The 24,311-nt window shown below is 41.8% G+C and overlaps 1 long non-coding RNA gene across 21 annotated transcripts in view; it reads left to right on the top strand.

The window, feature by feature from the left end:
* Positions 1-11,724: 11,724 nt before the first annotated feature.
* Positions 11,725-24,311, top strand: part of LOC123110715 (uncharacterized) — a 30,474-nt gene continuing 17,887 nt past the window's right edge. For 2 of the 21 annotated variants that reach the window (XR_006453574.1, XR_006453607.1), the window contains exons 1-26: positions 11,726-14,397; positions 14,615-14,716; positions 15,680-15,776; positions 15,858-15,918; positions 15,989-16,081; positions 16,165-16,240; positions 16,955-17,110; positions 17,191-17,781; positions 17,913-17,973; positions 18,134-18,231; positions 18,370-18,475; positions 18,625-18,672; positions 18,748-18,820; positions 19,006-19,060; positions 19,816-19,872; positions 20,004-20,064; positions 20,225-20,322; positions 20,460-20,565; positions 20,715-20,762; positions 20,843-20,910; positions 21,096-21,150; positions 23,251-23,301; positions 23,433-23,493; positions 23,654-23,751; positions 23,890-23,995; positions 24,145-24,192. This is a non-coding gene — a long non-coding RNA (uncharacterized lncRNA). Of the gene's footprint in view, positions 14,398-14,614; positions 14,717-15,679; positions 15,777-15,857; positions 15,919-15,980; positions 16,082-16,164; positions 16,241-16,954; positions 17,111-17,190; positions 17,782-17,912; positions 17,974-18,133; positions 18,232-18,369; positions 18,476-18,624; positions 18,673-18,747; positions 18,821-19,005; positions 19,061-19,815; positions 19,873-20,003; positions 20,065-20,224; positions 20,323-20,459; positions 20,566-20,714; positions 20,763-20,842; positions 20,911-21,095; positions 21,151-23,250; positions 23,302-23,432; positions 23,494-23,653; positions 23,752-23,889; positions 23,996-24,144; positions 24,193-24,311 lie in introns of all 21 variants that reach the window. The other 19 variants (XR_006453648.1, XR_006453637.1, XR_006453670.1 and 16 more) reach the window with 16 other exon arrangements.

The following is a 24,311-nucleotide window of genomic DNA, read 5'->3' as shown; positions in this document are numbered from 1 at the left end:
ACCAACAAGCATCAATTCATGGCTTGCCCGAAACAACGGGTGCCTCCAACTAGCAACAATCCTGGGGGAGTTTTGTTTAATTATTTTGATTTGATTTGACCTTTTTGATCATGGGACTGGGCATCCCGGTTACCAGCCATTTTCTCATGAATGAGGAGCGGAGTTCACTCCTCTTGAGAATAACCCACCTAGCATGGAAGATACAGACAACCCTAGTTGATACATGAGCTGCTCGAGCATACAAAACAGAATTTCATTTGAAGGTTTGGAGTTTGGCACATACAAATTTACTTGGAACGACAGGTAAATACCGCATATAGGAAGGTATGGTGGACTCATATGAAATAACTTTGGGGTTTATGGAGTTTGGATGCACAAGCAGTATTCCCGCTTAGTACAGGTGAAGGCTAGCAAGAGACTGGGAAGCGACCAACTGAGAGAGCGACAACAGTCATGAACATGCATTAAAATTAATCAACACTGTAAGCATGAGTAGGATATAATCCACCATGACCATAAATATCGTGAAGGCTATGTTGATTTTATTTCAACTACATGCGTGAACATGTGCCAAGTCAAGTCACTCAAATCATTCAAAGGAGGATACCACCCTATCATACCACATCACAACCATTTTAATAGCATGTTGGCACGCAAGGTAAACCATTATAAGCTCCTAGCTAATTAAGCATGGCATAAGTAACTATAATCTATAATTGTCATTGCAAACATGTTTATTCATAATAGGCTGAATTAGGAATGATGAACTAATCATATTTACAAAAACAAGAGAGTTCAAGTTCATACCAGCTTCTCTCATCTCAATCAATCCATCATATATCGTCATTATTGCCTTCCACTCGCACGACCGAATGGTGTGTATAATAATAATAGTGCACGTGCATTGGACTAAGCTGGAATCTGCAAGCATTCAATTCAAGGGAGAAGACAAGGTAATATTGGCTCTTGGTTAAATCAACAATCATGCATATGAGAGCCACTAAGCATTTTCATTATGGTCTTCTCCTCTCGACCCCCAAAGAAAAGAAAAGAAATAAAACTATTTACACGGGAAAGCTCCCAACAAGCAAAAGTAGAATGGAAAATCTTTTTGGGTTTTCTTTTTAATTACTACTACAAGCATGGAAATTAAACTAACTAATTTTTTTGGTTTTTCTTAAGGTTTATCAAACACACAAGAAGAAAGCTAGAAAAAGAAATTAAACTAGCATGGATAGTACAATGAAAAAGTATGAGCACCGAAAACTAGAGTGAGTGCGTGAACATAAATGTAATGTCGGTGAGAAATACGTACTCCCCCAAGCTTAGGATTTTGGCCTAAGTTGGTCTATTGCCATGGATAGCCTGACTGGTATCCGAAGTTGTAACTAGGGTCGTACTGAGATGCAGCAGCCAATGCCTCCTGAGCTGCGGCATGGTGGCGAGCTGCCTCCGTCCTCCTCTCTTACTCGGTTGCCTCCTCCCTGGTGACAACATATCTTCTTTTTGCCTGATAATCAAAAAGGGTAGGAGCAGGGAGAGTAACATGGACAGCGCGACGTCTGTCAAAGATTAGTCGATACTGGAGGAATTGTTCATTCCTCTCAAGAAAATGATGACTGACCATAGCATTATAATCTAAATAAGCGGGAGGCAACTCCCTATCACCCTCACATGGAGGTATACCAAAATAATTAGCCACACGGGTCGCATAAATCCCTCCAAATAAATCTCCAACTAAACCATTATTATGCAACCTACATGCAACAATTACCCCCAAGTTGTAATCTTTATTACCTAATACAGAACTCTTGAGAACACAAAGATCAGGAACACACATGTGATATGCTTCATCCTTACCATTAATGCATCTATCAATGAAGAGAGCAAAATAATGTATAGCAGGAAAATGAATGCTCCCTATGGTAGCTTGTGCTATTTCTCTAGATTCTCCCATAGTGATACTAGCTAGAAAGTCTTTATATTCAGATTTAAAGGGTTCATTAACACTACCCCATTGTGGGAGTTTGCAAGCAGTAGTAAAATCTTCTAGGTCCATGGTATATGATTGATCATAAATATCAAACAAGACACTTTGAGAATTACGCGAAGATGAAAATTTAAACCTTCTCACGAATGAATCAGTCAAATAGTACTACTGAGGACACTTATCTTGCATGAAGTCCTCAAGATCGGCATTACGCACATATGCATCAAATTCATCCTTGATGCCTACATTAACCATGAACTCTTCTGACGGCCATTCACAAGGCCACATGTCAGCTTCCCTTGGTGGTTCATCGTCTTGCTCACGCATTGCGCGCCTGGGTGCTTGCTTTCTTGAAGAACCACCTTGGTACATTTTCCTAGACATATTTCTTCCTCTGAAAAATTTCTGAAATTTTTAGTAACTCAAAATAAAAGTGAATCAAACTAAATAAAATTGATAGCAACTACTCCCACAAGTGCCTAGAGCCTATATCATGCATTAGAATTACTTGGGACCTCATAAATTTGACATGCAAGCTCAAGAACAGGGTCACCTAGGCAGCAAAAATTTGCAATGAATAAAGCACTAGAACAAAAACTAATTGGACCATTGGAGGAGTCACATACCAAGGAACAATTTCCCAAAGCAGTTTTGTGAATGGAGCTTTGAGCAAGGAGATCGAAAATCGCAGCAAAATGAGCTAGAACTCGTACTTGAGATGGATGGTGATTTTTTTGGGAGGAAGATGGAGTGTGTGGGTGCAGGAATAAGTGGAGGGGGCCCACCATGGGCCCACGAGGCAGGGGGCGCGCCCTGTAAGGGTGGGCACGCCTGGGACCCCCGTGGCCAGGTGTTTGCCCCCCTGCTGTGTTCTCAGTGCCAAATATTCTCAAATATTTCAGAAAAAATCATACTAAATTGGCAGGGCATTTGGAGAACTTTTATTTTCAGGGTATTTTTTTATTGCATGGATAATTCAGAAAACAGTCAGAAAATACTATGTTTGCTTTATTTAATCTAAATAACAGAAAGTAAAAAGAGGGTACAGAAGGTTGTGCCTTCTAATTTCATCCATCTCATGATCATCAAAAGGAATCCACTAACAAGGTTGATCAAGTCTTGTTAACAAACTCATTCCGAATAACATGGAACCGGAGAAATTTCGAATAACACTAGGTTACCTCAACGGGGATATGAACATCCCCAATAATAAGAATATCATATTTCTTCTTGACAATAGGAAGAGGAAATTCAAAACCTCCAATAATAATAGTTGGACTTTTTCCAATAGAATTGATGCTATGAATTTTAGGTTGTTTCCTCGGAAAGTGTACCGTATGATCATTACCATTAACATGAAAAGTGACATTGCCTTTGTTGCAATCAATAACAGCCCCTGCAGTATTAAAAAAGGGTCTACCAAGGATAATCGACATACTATCGTCCTCGGGAGTATCAAGAATAACAAAGTCTGTTAAGATAGTTATGTTTGCAACCACAACAGGCACATCCTCACAAATACCGACAGGTATGGCAGTTGATTTGTCAGCCATTTGCAAAGATATTTCAGTAGGTGTCAACTTATTCAATTCAAGTCTACGATATGAAGAGAGAGGCATAACACTAACACCGGCTCCAAGATCACATAAAGCAGTTTTAACATAGTTTCTTTTAATGGAGCATGGTATAGTTGGTACCCCTGGATCTCCAAGTTTCTTTGGTATTCCACCTTTAAAAGTATAATTAGCAAGCATGGTGGAAATTTCAGCTTCCGGTATCTTTCTTTTATTTGTAATAATATCCCTCATATATTTAGCATAAGGATTTACTTTAAGCACATCAGTTAAGCGCATACGTAAGAAGATAGGTCTAATCATTTCAGCAAAGCGCTCAAAATCCTCATCATCCTTTTTCTTGGATGGCTTAGGAGGAAAAGGCATGGGTTTCTGAACCCATGGTTCTCTTTCTTTACCGTGCTTCCTAGCAACAAAGTCTCTCTTATCATAATGTTGATTCTTTGATTGTGGGTTATCAAGATCAACAGCAGGTTCAATCTCTACATCATTATTATTGCTAGGTTGAGCATCAACATGAACATTATCATTAACATTATCACTAGGTTCATGTTCATCACCAGATTGTGTTTCAGCATCAGAAATAGAAATATCATTGGGATTCTCAGGTGTGTCTATAACAGGTTCACTAGAAGCATGCAAAGTCCTATCATTTTTCTTTTTCTTCTTTTTAGAAGGACTAGGTGCATCTACATTATTTCTTTAAGAATCTTGCTCAATTCTCTTAGGGTGGCCTTCAGGATACAAAGGTTCCTGAGTCATTTTACCCGTTCTAGTAGCCAATCTAACAGCAAAATCATGTTTATTATTTAATTCATCGAGCAAATCACTTTGAGCTTTAAGTACTTGTTCTGCTTGAGTGGTAACCATAGAAGCATATTTGCTAATGAGTTTAAGTTCACCTTTAACTCTAGCCATATAATCACTCAAGCGTCCAATCATGTAAGAATTACTCTTTAATTCTCTACCAACATAAGCATTGAAGTTTTCTTGTCTAGCCATAAAGTCATCAAATTCATCTAGACATTGGCTAGGAAACTTAGTAGAGGGGATTTCAACTTTATCATATCTATAGAGAGAATTTACCTTTACTACCAGTGTCGGGTTATCAAGAGAATGTGTTTCTTCAATAGGTGGTGAATTAAGACCATGTATTTCTTCAACGGGAGGTAAATTCTTAACATCTTCAGCTTTAATACCTTTTTCTTTCATTGATTTCTTTGCCTCTTGCATATCTTCAGGACTGAGAAATAGAACACCCCTCTTCTTCGGAGTTGGTTTAGGAATAGGCTCAGGAGTTGGCTCAATTGGCTCAGGAATTGGCTCAGGAAGAGTCCAATTATTTTCATTAGTCAATATATTAGTCAATAGCAATTCAGCTTGATCGACTGTTCTTTCCCTGAAAACACAACCAGCACAACTATCCAAGTGGTCCTTGGAAGCATCGGTTAGTCCATTATAAAAGATATCAAGTATTTCATTTTTCTTAAGAGGATGATCAGGCAAAGCATTAAGTAATCGGAGAAGCCTCACCCAAACTTGTGGGAGACTCTCTTCTTCAATTTGCACAAAATTATATATTTCCCTCAAGGCAACTTGTTTCTTATGAGCAGGGAAATATTTAGCAGAGAAGTAATAAATCATATCCTGGGGACTACGCACGCAACCAAGATCAAGAGAATTAAACCAAGTTTTAGCATCACCCTTTAATGAGAATGGAAATATCTTAAGGATATAATAATAGCGAGATTTCTCATCATTAGTGAACAGGGTGGCTATATCATTTAACTTAGTAAGATGTGCCACAACAGTTTCAGATTCATTGCCATAAAAAGGACAGATTCAACCAAAGTAATTATCTCAGGATCGACAGAGAATTCATAATCCTTATCAGTAACAAAGATAGGTGAAGTAGCAAAAGCAGGGTCATATTTCATTCTAGCATTTAGAGATTTCTGTTTCCATTTAGCTAATAACTTCTTAAGATCAGATCTATCATTGCAAACAAGAATAGCTCTAGTAGTTTATTCATCCATAACATAACCCTCTGGAACAATAGGCAATTCATACTTAGGGGGAGAACCTTCATCATCACTATCTTCAATAATTTCATTCTCTCTAACCCTAGCAAGTTGTTCATCAAGATATTCACCTAATGGCACAGTAGTATCAAGCATAGAAGTAGTTTCATCATAAGTATTATGCATAGTAGAAGTGGCATCATCAATATCATGTGACATATCAGAATTCATAGCAGTAGCAGGTTTAGGTGTCGCAAGCTTACTCAAAACAGAAGGAGAATCTAGTGCAGAGCTAGATGGCAGTTCCTTACCCCCCCCCCCCTCGTAGTTGAGGGATAAAATCTTAGTTTTTTCATCTTTCAAGTTCCTCATAGTGATCAGCAGATATAAATCCCAAGTGACTCAAAGAATAGAGCTATGCTCCCCGGCAACGACGCCAGAAAATAGTCTTGATAACCCACAAGTATAGGGGATCGCAACAGTTTTCGAGGGTAGAGTATTCAACCCAAATTTATTGATTCGACACAAGGGGAGCCAAAGAATATTCTCAAGTATTAGCAGTTGAGTTGTCAATTCAACCACACCTGGATAACTTAGTATCTGCAGCAAAGTATTTAGTAGCAAAGTAGTATGGAAGTAACGGTAACAATGGCAAAAGTAACAGTAGCAGTTTTGTAGTAATTGTAACAGTAGCAACGGTAAAGTAAATAAGCAAAGCACAATATGTGAAAAGCTCATAGGCATTGGATCAGTGATGGATAATTATGTCGGATGTGATTCCTCATGTAATAGTTATAACATAGGGTGACACAGAACTAGCTCCAGTTCATCAATGTAATGTAGGCATGTATTCCGAATATAGTCATACGTGCTTATGGAAAAGAACTTGCATGACATCTTTTGTCCTACCCTCCCGTGGCAGCGGGGTCCTAATGGAAACTAAGGGATATTAAGGCCTCCTTTTAATAGAGTACCGGACCAAAGCATTAACACATAGTGAATACATGAACTCCTCAAACTACGGTCATCACCGAGAAGTATCCCGATTATTGTCACTTTGGGGTTGTCGGATCATAACACATAATAGGTGACTATAGACTTGCAAGATAGGATCAAGAACTCACATATATTCATGAAAACATAATAGGTTCAGATCTGAAATCATGGCACTTGGGCCCTAGTGACAAGCATTAAGCATAGCAAAGTCATAGCAACATCAATCTCAGAACATAATGGATACTAGGGATCAAACCCTAACAAAACTAACTTGATTACATGGTAAATCTCATCCAACCCATCACCGTCCAACAAGCCTACGATGGAATTACTCACGCAAGGCGGTGAGCATCATGAAATTGGTGATGGAGGATGGTTGATGATGACGACAGCGATGAATACCCCACTCCGGAGCCCCGAACGGACTCTAGATCAGCCCTCCCGAGAGAGATTAGGGCTTGGCGGCGGCTCCTTATCGTAAAACGCAATGAAACTTTCTCTCTGATTTTTTCTCCGCGAAAGCAAATATATGGAGTTGGAGTTGAGGTCGGTGGACGTCCAGGGGGCCCACGAGGCAGGGGGCGCGCCCAGGGGGAGGGGCGCGCCCCCGCTCTCGTGGACAGGGTGTGGGCCCCCTGACGCTATTTCTTTCGCCAATATTTTTCATTAATTCTGAAAAGTTGCTCCGTGGATTTTCAGGTCATTCCGAGAACTTTTATTTCTGCACAAAAATAACACCATGGCAGTTCTGCTGAAAACAACATGAGTCTGGGTTAGTTCCAATCAAATCATGCAAGTTAGAGTCCAAAACAAGGGCAAAAGTGTTTGGAAAAGTAGATACGACGGAGACGTATCACTCACCATCATTCATACACAAAAAAACAACATAGCGTTTGAAAATAAGCTCAATGGCATTTGACCGAACACCTGTCGGCCATGTTGTCCGCCATGGAGGTCGCCGACGGGGAGGGGGGAAGTGTACCTGGGTATAAACGGCTCTTGGGTGGACAATGACGTCGTAAAGGCAAGGGCGCGTCGGTGTTGGTTGGGGACGTCCGGCAATGCCTCTATGGTGGCCAGAGACATACAACAGTGGCGGGGGAGGTGGAGGGTGCGGATGCAAAGCAAGGAGGAGAAGGACATAGTGGAAGGAAATGAGACCGGGAGGGGGGACTAGGTGGGCTTGGGGTGTCGGAGTCCTGTGTGGCTACTGTTCGGACTCCCGCAACCCCCCAACTTTGTCACCAACTTGCGGGAGAAAACACGTCCGGACTGCGCCACAAACCGATACAGTCCCGCGTTGGATGGCTTCTACGGTCCAGTCGTATGCGAGTGGTTAGAGCGTCGCCGTCGGAGATGCCCTAAGGGCTGCAATGCACCCGGTGAATTACTGCACAACCTTCAGATTTTTTGTGTGTGGCCATCTTTAGGATCACTTTGACCTTCTCCGAGTGGTCTCGATCTCGCATACAGAAATGATGAAACCAAGGAGATTCTGCAGGTAATCTGATTACACATTTCTCTTGGTCAAGCTTCGAGTTGATCTGCGTGAGGTCTGTGAAGGTTTTCGCCAGATCCGCCAGGAGATCATCCCCGCACTTGGACTTTATCACGATGTTGTTGACAAAGGTGTGGAAGTTTCTGCCGCCCCACTAGTGTCAACATTTCTGAATACACCATTGGTAAGTCGCTCCAACATTTTTTAGGTCAAATGCATGAAAATTAGGAGAAAGTTTCATAGGAGATGATGAAGGAGTCTTGATATCGTCTGGATACTTCATTTTTATCTAATGATAGCCTGAATATACGCCCAAAATACGCAAACGCTCACAACCGGCCATGGAATTGATCACTTGGTCGATATGTGGCAACACGAATGGATCCTTGAAGCATGCCTTGTGTTTAGGGGTTGGTAGTCAACACACATGCGCCAAGTGTGGTTCATTTTGGGATATACAACGACTAAGGAGGCCATGGATTGAGAGAACGATCAAGAGAGATGATGAACAGAGGATTGATAGGGTGAAATAGCTAGAGACGCATGGGGTGGGCAGCATGGGCCAGGACCCTCCCCAACATGATCAGTTTGCTTGTACACTTACGTACTATCAGTTTTTTGTATTTCCTTCAATGCGCCTCCCTCAACACTAGGACTTGAGAAAATACCACCTCGGCCACTTGAAACAACACTATGAGAGAAGGGATAAGAACAAACGAGGGGGAGTAGTGGTGGATCTCAGAGACAGACGAAGGATCAAATTGGAAGAGGGAGGGGATCAACGAGGAGGGAAGAGTTGCCACCACGTCGGCCGTGGGACTATCACCAGAAGTCACCTCAAACGCAGTCAATTCGGACATGTACCCTCGCTGTTCTAGCTGGGCAATTAGTTGGACCTCAAGTTTTTTTATTTGAAACAAGTTGGACCTTAAGTTGATGTTAACCAAATGAAAACATTGCAAATGTCTTTTGCACCAACCTATTTTCCCCTCCCTCTTTACACAAACCCACAACCTCCCCAGTGCGTCTCTCTAATGGTTCCAAAGACGCACAGAGAGGGCACCTCCAATCCCGCCTCAGCCGCCGCCGAGTCTGCGGGCTCCTTCCTCCTCCGTTTGCCTCGGCAATGGCTAGATGGAGGAGCCCCGGTTCTCTGCCTTAGGTGTGTAGATAGGTTTAGGGTAGGTTGGTCCTCCCGCTTCACTTCAATGGTGTTAGCGGCGCTGCGTCGAATAAGATTTCCCGAGTACTGGCATCATCTCGGCGGCGTCGTTCATGGCAGTGTTGAGAGGCTTGTGGATATGTGTATTCGTTGTTCCTTTCGATCAGCGAGTCTAGCGTCTCAATGCGGCTGCATCGGGGCAGCGACTGCAATGCAAGGTATTGTGTGTAGCGTGGCGCTGTTTTTTATGGTGACTGCGGCGTCGCATCCAAGAATAATGCCCAAGCTCTAGTCCCTTCTCGATGTCGTCCATGGCGGCATCGAGGAGCAGGTGGGCTCAGTCTCCCGCCGATCCTTCTGGAAGGCGGTTTTAAGTCCATGGCCGGTGGTTGTCATCCCTGGTGACATCGCCGATGACTGTGAGAGGATGGTGGTTCCGGATCTTGAGTCGCGGCTTGATGGCGGCCAAGGGCGGAGCTAGAAAATTTAGCCATTGGGTTCATTCGTTGACTTAATGTAAGAATTTGCGATGAATTAATTAACTATAAAGTCGAGTTTTAGACCATCAAACGACAGTAGTATATCACTCAAAGACAACATAACAAAAAGAAATATAATATCAACTATAGGGAATGTACCAGCTGGATAATTATAAAACCACTTTACATATTGAAAAACGGATTAGTGCCAAAATAACTTCATAGCTTCAAGTACCATTTCTCGTCCTCCTGAAAACATCTGAAAAAATAGCAAATTAAAAATAAGCACCATCAAGCAAAAAAGCATGTAAAATAATCACATTTATAGTTTCCCAACAATTTTTCATCATCTAAAGAATATTTGTTGGATTAGTTTGGATTGCTTACCACATGTGTCATCTAAAGAATATTAAACACATAATCACTAGTAATGGTAGAAAACATATATTTCTTCACATAGCAAATTAGACAATCAATTATAAACTGATAGCCCATTTTATAACACAATTCTTTTTCTACAACATTCAAAGCTGAAAATAATCTTTCCACTGATATCGTGGCAACTGGCAATATCACGTCACACTAGCTTTAGAAATTGATAGACCAGAGTATAGAGAATTTCACTTTAAATCTTCGTGGAGCATCCCCAATGATCCTCAACGGATAACTAAAATCAGGTGGTGACACGAAAGGTCCCCTGGTTAAATATCTTCACCTAATTACATTTTACTTCTTAGTGTGATCATCTAAATTGTTTTCTCTGTGAATAGAAGGCTCTGAGAGATTGCTTGCGCTTTACCGGTATCTAACGGGTGGCTCTAAACCATTATCTAAATATGATAATTGTTTTTTTAGATGTAATAGTCCATAGACTAGATTAAAGTTTATGAAAAAAGCAATAAAATGGATGTATCTAGCATACGGTTAGATACATCTGTTTGAGCGACACTTTAACATAGGACGGAGGAAGTATATTATACTACTATAGGTTAGATTGGACACGCACAAGACGAATTGGGGAATACGATGTAGTGATGTGACCACATACCTTGAATTTGGACTGTAGTTGTTTGCCCTATCTAGCTTCCCGAGCGGCGGCGATCGGCAGATGGGTGAAGGGAGCGGCGGAACGGAAGAGACGAGAGTCTGCCGACAGGGAGTAACCCATCGCGTCAATTCTGGAGGCGTGCGGCATGGTGCGCTGTGTGCGTACATCGCATTACGTCCATTATGGATGGAATCAAGTAAATCTTGCGATTGGTTCAGCTTTAATACGTTAGATTGGGCTAATCTCGTTAAGAAGATTAATGTGCACGGAGACAATTAGCTTGTGGGCTTCTGGGCTTTTTCATGGGGTCAGCTTTGATTTTTTAATGGGTTCAAACCACTAAATATCTGTACGTCTATACGTGGCAGTCAAAAGTATAGACGTACAGATATTTAGTACTAAATACCTGATGGCGGCTGATCTGGTGCTCGGCCTCGACGACATCGACGACTGACAATAACTCCGGAATTTGAGGAGGATGGGGAAGATCCCCGACCGACACGCCATAATGATAAAAGGCCTCGTCCTTGGAAGACTTCTTCATCGGCTCACAACGCCCTTATTGGCTATAGTTCTCCTCCGAATTCTGCGAAGATGTCGATGGTGAGGCAGTTGCCAGAATTTCTATGGTCTTCAATGTGATTTTATTTTCTTGGAGGGATTTTGCGCAAAGCTGTGGGAGCACGTGTTTTCTCTCGGACTTTCTGACCGGTTCCGTGTGTGCGTTGTATTCACTATTTTGTGATTAATGAAACACGCGATAATCCTAAAAAAAACATATATTTTTTTAGATAAAACACGACACACAACCTAACACGACCAAATGGGCCGGATAGCCCGTGTGCCCGCACCGTGGTCTGCACGAAACCGCCTCTGCAACGGTAATCTCCGCGCCACACCGCGTTGCCGACCGACCGACCGACCGACCCCTCGCCCTGCCCACCCGGTCCGCATCAAGCCCCAACCCACCACCACCAGCTCCACTCCCCTCCGGTTTCCGCCGCCCGCCCAAGCCGCCTCCGGCAAGGACCTGGCCGGCGCCACCGCCCCTTCCCCGGCGGCCCGCCCACGGTCAGGCGCGCCCTGTCCTCCCTCCCCGCGCTCTGGCCGTGGCCCGCCGGTGTGCTCCTCCTCCCTTCGTCCGGGGCCCCGGGTCGTGCCTCCCGCCTCGCCTCGCCTCCTCGCGCCTGGTTTGGATTCGCTCGTCCTCGATTCGCCGCCCGTTTAGGTTTAGAACCGCGCAAGATTTGGTTTCTGCTCGTGCTCAATTCGTCCGTTTGGGGTTGCGCCTGGTTTGATTTTGCTCGTCCTCGCCGTCGCCCGTTTGGGGTCTCGTCCGGTTCGATTTTGCTTGTCGCCTTCGTCCGTTTAGAGTTGCCGTCCGGTTCGATTTTGCTCGTCGCCGTCATCCGTGTGGAAACGCGTACGCTTCGATTTTGCTCGTCCTCGCCGTCGTCTGTGTGGAGTAGCGTCCGATTCAATTTTGCTCGTCTTCGTCGTCGTCCGTGTAGAGTCGCGTCCGGTTCGATTTCGCTCGTCCTCGCCGTTGTCCCGATGCGCTCGCGTGTTCTTGGTCCGTCTCGCCTCGTCGGGGGTCTCCATCTCGTTTGCGAACTACCAATTCTTTCTTTCTGCGTGCGATTCTGTTATCCGAGAGGCACTCCGGGTCCTGGGTTTCGTGTTCGCGTCGGTTGCAGGAACGAACGAGGTCTGGTTTCGAAATTGGATTAAGGCCGGAGACGGGGAGCGATGTTCGTTTATCGTGCTAGTTCAGACCGGTTCCTCGGTTACGTCACCTGCGTTGCTCTCTTGTGATACTCTGTCAATTCTTGGCCCTCTGTCAGTTCTTGTTGGCCCTCTGTCAATTCTTGAGTTCTTGTTGTACCGGTTAGGCCTTTGCCGTGTGTGCTCTCATCTTAGATGGGGTGATTCCTTAGTTCTGATGGTGTAGACTGTTTATGTTCTTTCCAATTTGTTTCTTTTTTATCATGCTTTGCTTTGTTTTGCCTGCTGCTTAACTAATTGAACACCTGCTGCTGCTACTGTTGGACAAAGGTTCCTTCTTTTCTTCCTGATGTTGCTATTTTACTCATAGGAGTTCTAGATGAGCTGCTGCTAGTTAGTTCCCCTTAGACTACATTCTAGATTGAATAGCATAACTCAAGAATTTTGTCATTGCACACATGGGCATATATATATTTCTGTTGTGAGCATAACTCCAGAATTTATTTATCCATGAAAGCACGTTCATCACATTTATGCGCATGTTTTTTTTTTGTCCAAGAATTCTGTCGTGTCCCTTTCCTTTGGACAAAAATTTCAACAAACCTATAACGTGGACATGTGCTGCTTGTTTTCATGTGATGATGGTGATCTAGTTGACTAGCCCAACTCTTATGCTTTGACATTTGTTAATCCCCAGTTAGTGTGCTTGAAAAATTATTGCTTGTCATGTTAAATTTTATGGCATCAACTCGGTATTGTGATTAGTGACCTAGTACTCCGTATTTGTGTGTAGACAGCTAACTTTTTTTTTTCTTATTTTTTTAGTGATATGCATGTTCTGCTATGTCTTATGTTGATAGTATATTCTTTTTTTTTATTATTCATGTCCAGTCACTGGAGTAATGCTTTTCTTGATTTTCCTAGACTTTGTGACAATTAATTTATAGTGCGATCATTGAGTTTCTGACATCCTATTGCATAAAATTCTGTTGTAATGTTTGTTGGATCATTGAGTAGTTAATATTGATTCTGAGCTTGTTGGATCATTGAACTTCTGCATGCGCTTCTGTTATCTGAGAGACACTCATGATCCCGCATTTCGTGTTTGCGGCGGAGCGATGAACGATTACGTTTTGCGTTCCTGCGTTTTGTGTTCGCCGTCTGGTTTTGAATTTGGATTACGGAGACGGGGAGAGGCCAGAGTAAGGTCAGTTTCAGATCGGTTCCGTCGCTGCGTTGATCGTCGGCGATTTCCAGACCTCAAACGCATGCGCCCTTGTGATACTCTAATTTGGCTCGTGGTCGTTACGGTTGTTCTTACGTTCTTGAATAACCCCATCTTATTCGCAGAGATGGTGTGATTCGTTATGGTTCTTCTGATGGCTGCTTATGTTCTTTCGAATTGAGTTCTTGTAATGCTTTGCCTATGTTCCCAATGTCTGTCTTTCCATATATGGGGATGCGTTCAGACGTGCAAACCATGTAGGCTGTGGTGTGTTTATACTATCTATGGTGTGTTCTACACTATCTGATGTGGAACGTAGAAATATTGATATCACTTCTGTGCTAGTATACTAGATATGGTGTGTTTCATCCAAGTTAACCACATCTCTTACAAATTTTCCTTGGAGTGATTGATGTCTTGACGAATATAATCATTTATGCTAACTTGGTATTGGTAGTTCCTGAGGTAACACACCAGTACTTGTTTAGTGCAGACAATTGACTGTTCTTTTTTCTGAACTTTTTTGTGATATGTGTGTTATGTGGATATCATATTCTAATGCTTTTCTAAGTATTCAAGGTACAGACTTGTGGATCTGGACATGTCACATTTGCTCTTTATTGGGTTGCTAAGGACACTGAACAGTTTGGCTGGGCCACTGCACGACCTGGCTAATCAGGTACACTTGATTTTATGTGTAGTTGATGTTCTCTGCCTCTCCTGGAACAAATTGTTCGTAATAAATGAACAAATTGCAGAACTTGTGGCTATGCTATTTACCCACTTGCTTTTGCACATGATGTTAAGAAGAAGAAAAACATACGCCCTGTTATTTTAAAATGCTGTATTTACTGTTTTGATGCGCATAAACTGAGAATACTCACCATATACTGCAGGAAGTGTTGCTATGAATCAAATCTATAATGAAACAGACTGGGAGTAACATCACAACTGACCAACTTAAAGAATATGTATGGAAGACACTAAAGAGTGGAAAGGTAGCTTATCTCAAATCGAGTTATATCTATTCAATTATCAAGCACTAATTATTGCTCAAGGACTATAGTTTTATAAATACCTCGTGATCTTGTTTGCGAGTAGAGAAAATAATGCAATATAGGGAATTACAGTTGCCACTCATTTTATGCTCACATGGGTTGCATTGTAGAAACCTAAATATCTATGTATACCTTCGTGCATCATGTCCCTCTTATGCACCGCATTTCAGAAATCTAAATATCTATGTCTTCTTTTGTGTTACTGTTGGGTAGTTCCTGTTGAAGTTGCAATTTATAATGTCTGGTGGGATTAAACTTTGTTAAGCTGCTGAAAACAGACACCGAAATTAGCCATTAATGAGCAGTATGATTTCTATTTATTGCAATCATGTCAAAAGGTCTTAGCTATTCATATTTCTAGGTATTAGCTACCATCAAAGTAAACAAAGAATAAGTGTGCTCATTTTAATTTTATAATCCCTCCCCAGACCCCACCTTGTGTGGGACTTCTATGCACTGGGTCTGTCCTTTACCTAGTATTGAAAGATTATGTAGACCGAAGCTGGTTAGTTTATACCCGTGTAGAAAAATGTGCAAAGAATGCCTGCATCATGCTTGTCATCTTGTGGAAGAAATCATCCATTGAATTTACTGGTATTCCAGTGTCTTCATGTAAATCTCATAGAGAATGTTTATCTCTAGATTTGTTTCACCACCACAAATAACTGACACAAATCTGTTTCTGTGGGCTTTGTAACTTCTCACTATATCTTTGGTGACTTTGTAATTGACCTTGTTGTTATTATGTATCACTCCGCAAACTAATAAGAGCGTTTAGAACACTCTGTAAACTAATATTAAGTAGTAGTGTTCTAAACGCTCTTATATTAGTTTACGGAGGGAGTAAAAAAGTGTTGCAACATTCTTGATCTATAACCATGCTGGCTATCTATATGCTTGTAGTGATTAGAGAGAAGCTTGCAGAACTGTGTGAATCCGAACAACAATGGTTGAGAGCAGCACAAATGCTTAGTGGCATTGACTTGGACTCAGGAATCAGGTTGAAACAAGCTTTTGTCTCTCTTTACATGTCACTGGATTTTCTAAGTCCGGGAAATCTGACCATCTTCTTAAAAACCAGGATGCTTGATGACACAAACAAATTATCCAAGTGCGTCCAGATTGAACGACGCTATTTGGAGGTTAGTCTTGTTTTTAACCTTTGTCGTCATTGCATTGTCAGCTAGACTAATGTAGTTCTTAGTTTTGTAGGATGATGATGCAGTGAATGCTGAAGCTTTTATCAACAAAGCCTCGTTTTTGGTCACAAACAGCAACCAGGAAGTTCTGAAATTATAATACAAGGTTTGTTGGTTCAGAAACAGTTAATAATCTATCTGTCTACAACTAAGGATTAAAATTTAGTTCCCTTCTTATATCTCTTGTAGGTCTGCTATGCGAGTAAATTCTTGGAAGCTTCAATTCGATACTATGGGTATCTGAGCAACGCCAAATTGGGGATGAGTAAGGCTTACTCCATTCAGTTGTAGATTTGTTTCTCTCTTTTGCAATTTACTCCTTTTTATTGTTCTGTCTTGTATGGTTCTTTGTTTTACCTTGCGCCGGTGTAGTGGCTGTATGTAATAAATTACCCTACTTGATGCTCATTTTTAAGTACTGCAGTGGTTATTAGCAAGTCGTGTTTGGAACTGATATTGTCTCCATATTTTATTCTCAAATTTTTTGATGGAACATGTTTCTTGCTGCTGCTATAACATGCACAATATTGGCTGGTGCTGTGGCCCACAACGCTCTCGTGTTCTTGCTACATTGTACAAGGTATTGGCTCTTAGTTCATCTCAGTGTCTTGTGATCTCATACCTTCTTTATTCAGCTTATTATCATTAATTGCTACAGTAACTTGTAACCATCATTATCGTCTTGTCTCTTGATCCTTTTTTGCCAATTAGAAACCATCAATGCTATGCGGCTTTATGGAGTCGCGCCATTTACTTAGAATTTTAATCTCACTGGATTAAGTTGTTACCACCTCCATTGCATGCATGCCCATTCTGAGATTTAACATTGACTATTGTTTATGAGTTTATGGGAAATTTGCACTATTAAAGTATTCTAGTTGAATGCTGAACAAGAGATCTAAGGTTGCTTTTCACTGTCGATCTTATTTGAACTTACAAGCAAAAAATATAAATTACTGATGTCTGGTTGCATCCATAGGTTGTTCCTGGCTATGGTCATGGAGTTCTACGTAATACAGACCCAAGATACTCGTGCCAAAGGGGGTTCACATTGAAATATTTACCCGACCCAAGATACTCGTGCCGAAGGGAGTTCACATTGAAATATTTACCCGAGGACCCACTTTTCCAACTGGTTAGTAGAATCCTTCATCTAACTGCATGGTTTCTCTTCGGTTCGACAGTCTCAGTGGAACATATACTATTCCCTTTCAGGAATGAAGATCTGAATCACCCTCACCCCTCTAGAGAAATCAATTTACTCATTCAAGTTCTAGACTTTCTTTATAGTTTTCTGGGTTTACTTCAGTTTTGCATGTATTAGTTTTCTCTTTGTGCCCCTATCTATCCTTGTTTCTTGTGTGCAAGCGCTCCATTCTGTGTGTGTGACTCTGTGTGGCTTGACTTTGTGTGTGTGGCTTGATTATGTGTGTGGCTTGATTGTGTGTGTGGCTTGACTGTGTGTATGGGCTTGACTGTGTGTGTGAGATTGTGTGTGGCTTGATGGTGAATATGTGTGTGGCTTGACTATGTGTGTTACTGTGTGTGAATATTGCATTTGCTTGACGGTGTGGTTTGTATAACTTGCGTTTTATATGTCAGGATTGATTGTTGTTTGTTGAATTTGAACAGATCTAACACTATTTTTTTTTTTGAATTTTTTTGTGATTATGTCTTATGTGGATACCACACTCTTTTTTGTATTATTGTTGTCCAGTCACTGGAATAACGCTTTTCTAAGTATTTAAGGTACAACCATGTAGATCTAGACATGATGCTGATGGGTTGGGTTTGCATACAATGCAGGTATATTTACGTTCTTTACATTTTGCGACAGTCCCAAAACTTTTATTTAGCCAAATTTTGCTATTTCTATTTTTAGATGCGTTGTATCCATAACTACCTATTGGCACCTGATATTTGTGCTCAAAATGCAGTATGGACCAACAAAATGGTCTCATTGCAAGGTGGACATATAGGCAAGAAATGTCAAGAGAGGTACTCTTTTGATTGTTTTATTTTTATGGTTTATGGATTGTATTTTGCATTTCCCCCTTTGTGCAAGACAAACAGGGAATGTTTACTAATTTAGAAACACACTGGTTATGTGAAGAGCTGATTGGTAAATATGAAGCTGACTTTGAATTCATACATACAGAGAGAAGCTTGGACTATTGAGAAGGAACATGCATTGATTAATGCCCATCGGGTATATGGGAATAGATGGCCAGAAATAGCAAAAGTTCTTCCTAGAAGGTACCGTCAAACAACTTGCATCTTATTGGGATAATGTAGCCTAGCCTTGGCCCTCTTTGTTACCAGATTCCTAGCCCCTGTCACTTCCTCATTCTTTCCTGCACATCATAACGTGTACCACACATTTGAACATTGCAGGAATCGGGTACTTCTATTTGTTCTTAGGTTCTTCTCGCCTAGAGCTAAAGTCAAAGACGACAAAACCAAGTGGATTATTGGAGTTACAAGATACACAAAATCATCGGTAAGTTTCTATCCTTTTAAATGGCAGTATTATGAATTTTGATCAGTTTGTCTGACTTGTTTTAAACTGAATTCTTGATTCCTTGATAACTTTGATCATAAACTGATTCCCAAGTCTTTCTGACTCATATGATGCTTATTACATCACAGGTCATCTAAATCTTCTTTTCTAATATGACTGTTGGTGCTGCTCATGAGGTAAGCTAATTTTCTTGCTTTCAAGAATAAATCATTTACATTGTGGTCACTCACATTTTAAGTTGCTCATGCCAGTTCAGGCTAGCCACCGGCTTGGAAATGATGAGAGGCAATCACTGTTGTCAACTTGAAACATAAATTTTTTTAGGTATGAATGGCTTATCTTAGCCAGATTTGCTATAAGAATTTTGCTCATGTTACATGCCTTGCTTTCTCTAGTAAGTAGAACAAGAACACATTTAACTTTTCTTTTCTGTTCATAGTCCTACAAACTTGTGGGTAGTGTTGAAGATAATCGCTTAATCAACCTAATCAACCTCTAATGGTTTTCAGGAACGAAGATCTGAATCACCCTCCCGCCTCGAGAGAAATCAGTTTAGTCATCCAGGTTCTGCTATTTCTTTATAGCTTTCTGAGTTACTTCGGTCTTTCATGTATTTGGTTTCTGTTTATGCCCTTATCTATTTCTGTTTTTTGTGTGCAAGCGCTCCACTATGTGTGTGTCCGACTTTGTGTGGCTTGACTCTCTTGTGTATGTGGCTTGACTGTCTGTGTGTGTCACCGTGTGTTTGGCTGTGTGTGAATATTGCATTTGACTGTGATGCATTACTATGTGTTTGACTGTTTGTGTGATTGTGTGAATATTGTGCATTTGACTGTGATGTGTGACTGTGTGAGTATTGTATTTTGACAATGACTGTGTGTGGCTTGACTGTGTGTGTGGCTTGTATGCTTTGCTGAATGATTGGTTGTTGTGGCTTAACACTGCCTCTGCCGGTCCCAAGCCCGGATGTGAAAATGTGGAGGGAGTCTGTTTCTTGTGTGCAAGTGCTACATTGTGTGTGTGTGACTGTGTGTGTGATGTGTCCGTATCTATGTCTGTTTCTTTTGTCTTGATTGTGTGCAAGTGCTTGATTTGGTGTGTGCTTGTGTGACCATGCGTGTATTGCATTTGCTTGACGGTGTGGTTTGTATAACTTGTGTTTTATATGTCAGGATTGATTGTTGTTTGTTGAATTTGAACAGATCTAACACTATTCTTTTTTCTAAACTTTTTTGTGATTATGTCTTATGTGGATACCATACTATTTTTTGTATTATTGTTGTCCAGTCACTGGAATAACGCTTTTCTAAGTATTTAAGGTACAGCCATGTAGATCTAGACATGATGCTGATGGGTTGGGTTTGCATACAATGCAGGTATATTTACGTTCTTTACACTTTGCGACAGTCCCAAAACTTTTATTTAGCCAAATTTTGCTACTTCTATTTTTGGATGTGCTGTATCCATAACTACCTATTGGCACCTGATATTTGTGCTCAAAATGCAGTATGGACCAACAAAATGGTCTCATTGCAAGGTGGACATATAGGCAAGAAATGTCAAGAGAGGTACTCTTTTGATTGTTTTATTTTTATGGTTTATGGATTGTATTATGCATTTCCCCCTTTGTGCAAGACAAACAGGGAATGTTTACTAATTTAGAAACACACTGGTTATGTGAAGAGCTGATTGGTAAATATGAAGCTGATTTTTAATTCATACATACAGAGAGAAGCTTGGACTATTGAGGAGGAACATGCACTGATTAATGCCCATCGGGTATATGGGAATAGATGGGCAGAAATAGCAAAAGTTCTTCCTAGAAGGTACCGTCAAACAACTTGCATCTTATTGGGATAATGTAGCCTAGCCTTGGCCCTTTTTGTTACCAGATTTCTAGCCCCTGCCACTTCCTCATTCTTTCCGCACATCATAACGTGTACCACACATTTGAACATTGCAGGAATCGGGTACTTCTATTTGTTCTTAGGTTCTTCTCACCTATAGCTAAAGTCAAAGACGACAAAACCAAGTGGATTATTGGAGTTACAAGATACACAAAATCATCAGTAAGTTTCTATCCTTTCAATTGGCCGGATTATGAATTTTGATCAGTTTGTCTGACTTGTTTAAAACTGAATCCTTGATTCCTTGATAACATTGATCATAAACTGATTCCCAAGTATTTCTGACTCATATGATGCTTATTACATAACAGGTCATCTAAATCTTCTTTTCTAATATGACTGTTGGTGCTGCTCATGAGGTAAGCTACTTTTCTTGCTTTCAAGAATAAATCATTTACATTGTGGTCACTCACATTTTAAGTTGCTCATGCGAGTTCAGGCTAGCCACCGGCTTGGAAATGATGAGAGGCAATCACTGTTGTCAACTTGAAACGTAATTTTTTTTAGGTATGAATGGCTTGCCTTAGCCAGATTTTCTATAAGAATTTTGCTCATGTTACTTGCCTTGCTTTCTCTAGTAAGTAGAACAAGAACACATTTAACTTTTCTTTTCTGTTCATAGTCCTACAAACTTGTGGGTAGTGTTGAAGATAATTGCTTAATCAACCTAATCAACCTCTAATCGTTTTCAGGAACGAAGATCTGAATCACCCTCCCGCCTCGAGAGAAATCAGTTTAGTCATCCAGGTTCTGCTATTTCTTTATACCTTTCTGAGTTACTTCGGTCTTTCATGTATTTGGTTTCTGTTTGTGCCCCAATCTATTTCTGTTTTTTGTGTGCAAGCGCTCCATTCTGTGTGTGTCCGACTTTGTGTGGCTTGACTCTCTTGTGTGTGTGGCTTGACTGTCTGTGTGTGTCACCGTGTGTTTGACTGTGTGTGAATATTGCATTTGACTGTGATGCGTTACTATGTGTTTGACTGTGTGTGTGATTGTGTGAATATTGTGCATTTGACTGTGATGTGTGACTGTGTGAGTATTGTATTTTGACAATGACTGTGTGTGGCTTGACTGTGTGTGTGGCTTGTATGCTTTGCTGAATGATTGGTTGTTGTGGCTTAACACTGCCTCTGCCGGTCCCAAGCCCGGATGTGAAAATGTGGAGGGAGTCTGTCATGTGGGGCGCTGCGTACAGGCGCGGGTCGCGCGCCCAGGGGCAGCAGCCGACGGCCACAGCTGGCGAGGCATGATCGGGACAAGGAGTCCTGATCCTACGTTGGTTCCTAGAGTCCAGGAATAGTTAGTTTCCTAGTTTGTTAGGAGTCCAGGAGTAGTTAGTTTCCTAGTTTGTTAGAAGCCCATAAGGCCTTTATATATCCTGTAATCTGCACCCTTGGACGCAGGCAATAAATCATTATCTCCTACCTCCTCCTCTACTCCTAATCTCTTCTCCTGCACCATTGAGCAGTTAGGCAAAAACCCTAGCGCTCCTATCAACCGAGACTACGAACTACGTAGTCGAGGTCCTGCTGTCTTGGGCACCGAGGTCCTTGACAACTTGGTATCAGAGCATGGCCAGGAGCATGGCGGAGCGCGACGAGTTACTCGCAGACGTCCGCTATCGTCTACAGCAGGCACAAGCGGTCTACAAGTCCTACTACGACAGACGCCATCGGGACATTCGGCATGACGTGGGCGATTGGGTCTGGCTTCGTCTTCGCCAGCGCGCCGCGTCCTCTCCCAACCTGCCAACCAGGGGCAAGCTCAAGCCACGCTTCTATGGGTCGTACCGCATTTCAGAGGTCGTCAACGACGTGGCCTACCGCCTTGAGCTTCCGGCACGCTCGCGCCACCATGACGTGTTCCACGTGGGCCTCCTCAAGAAGTTCTTCGGCACGCCTCCAACTGCACCACCGGGATTGCCTCCGATCCACAACGGGGCGGCTGTTCCAGAACCGGAGCGCGTGACTCGTGCACGACTAGCACGCGGCGTTCGCCAGCTGCTCGTCCACTGGAAGGGTGAAGCAGCATCATCAGCTACATGGGAGGATCTTGACAGTTTTGTCGAGCGCTACCCCGCTTTTCAGCTCGAGGACGAGCTGCTCGTCGAGGGGGGGAGAGATGTCATGTGGGGCGCTGCGTACAGGCGCGGGTCGCGCGCCCAGGGGCAGCAGCCGACGGCCACAGCTGGCGAGGCATGATCGGGACAAGGAGTCCTGATCCTACGTTGGTTCCTAGAGTCCAGGAATAGTTAGTTTCCTTGTTTGTTAGGAGTCCAGGAGTAGTTAGTTTCCTAGTTTGTTAGAAGCCCATAAGGCCTTTATATATCCTGTAATCTGCACCCTTGGACGCAGGCAATAAATCATTATCTCCTACCTCCTCCTCTACTCCTAATCTCTTCTCCTGCACCATTGAGCAGTTAGGCAAAAACCCTAGCGCTCCTATCAACCGAGACTACGAACTACGTAGTCGAGGTCCTGCTGTCTTGGGCACCGAGGTCCTTGACAGAGTCTGTTTCTTGTGTGCAAGTGCTACATTGTGTGTGTGACTGTGTGTGTGATGTGTCCGTATCTATGTCTGTTTCTTTTGTCTTGATTGTGTGCAAGTGCTTGATTGGGTGTGTGCTTGTGTGACCATGCGTGTATTGCATTTGCTTGACGGTGTGGTTTGTATAACTTGTGTTTTATATGTCAGGATTGATTGTTGTTTGTTGAATTTGAACAGATCTAACACTATTCTTTTTTCTAAACTTTTTTGTGATAATGTCTTATGTGGATACCATACTATTTTTTGTATTATTGTTGTCCAGTCACTGGAATAACGTTTTTCTAAGTATTTAAGGTACAGCCATGTAGATCTAGACATGATGCTGATGGGTTGGGTTTGCATACAATGCAGGTATAGTTACGTTCTTTACATTTTGCGACAGTCCCAGAACTTTTATTTAGCCAAATTTTGCTACTTCTATTTTTGAATGCGCTGTATTCATAACTACCTATTGGCACCTGATATTTGTGCTCAAAATGCAGTATGGACCAACAAAATGGTCTCATTGTAAGGTGGACATATAGGCAAGAAATGTCAAGAGAGGTACTCTTTTGATTGTTTTATTTTTATGGTTTATGGATTGTATTTTGCATTTCCCCCTTTGTGCAAGACAAACAGGGAATGTTTACTAATTTAGAAACACACTGGTTATATGAAGAGCTGATTGGTAAATATGAAGCTGATTTTGAATTCATACATACAGAGAGAAGCTTGGACTATTGAGGAGGAACATGCACTGATTATTGCCCATCGGGTATATGGGAATAGATGGGCAGAAATAGCAAAAGTTCTTCCTAGAAGGTACCGTCAAACAACTTGCATCTTATTGGGATAATGTAGCCTAGCCTTGGCCCTCTTTGCTACCAGATTCCTAGCCCCTGCCACTTCCTCATTCTTTCCTGCACATCATAACGTGAACCACACATTTGAACATTGCAGGAATCGGGTACTTCTATTTGTTCTTAGGTTCTTCTCACCTATAGCTAAAGTCAAAGACGACAAAACCAAGTGGATTATTGGAGTTACAAGATACACAAAATCATCGGTAAGTTTCTATCCTTTCAAATGGCCGGAATATGAATTTTGATCAGTTTGTCTGACTTGTTTAAAACTGAATCCTTGATTCCGTGATAACTTTGATCATAAACTGATTCCCAAGTATTTCTGACTCATATGATGCTTATTACATAACAGGTCATCTAAATCTTCTTTTCTAATATGACTGTTGGTGCTGCTCATGAGGTAAGCTACTTTTCTTGCTTTCAAGAATAAATCATTTACATTGTGGTCACTCACATTTTAAGTTGCTCATGCGAGTTCAGGCTAGCCACCGGCTTGGAAATGATGAGAGGCAATCACTG

Source organism: Triticum aestivum, chromosome 1B (assembly GCF_018294505.1).
Source record: "Triticum aestivum cultivar Chinese Spring chromosome 1B, IWGSC CS RefSeq v2.1, whole genome shotgun sequence".
Taxonomy (NCBI): Eukaryota; Viridiplantae; Streptophyta; class Magnoliopsida; order Poales; family Poaceae; genus Triticum; species Triticum aestivum.
This window is presented reverse-complemented; position numbering and strand designations above follow the sequence as displayed.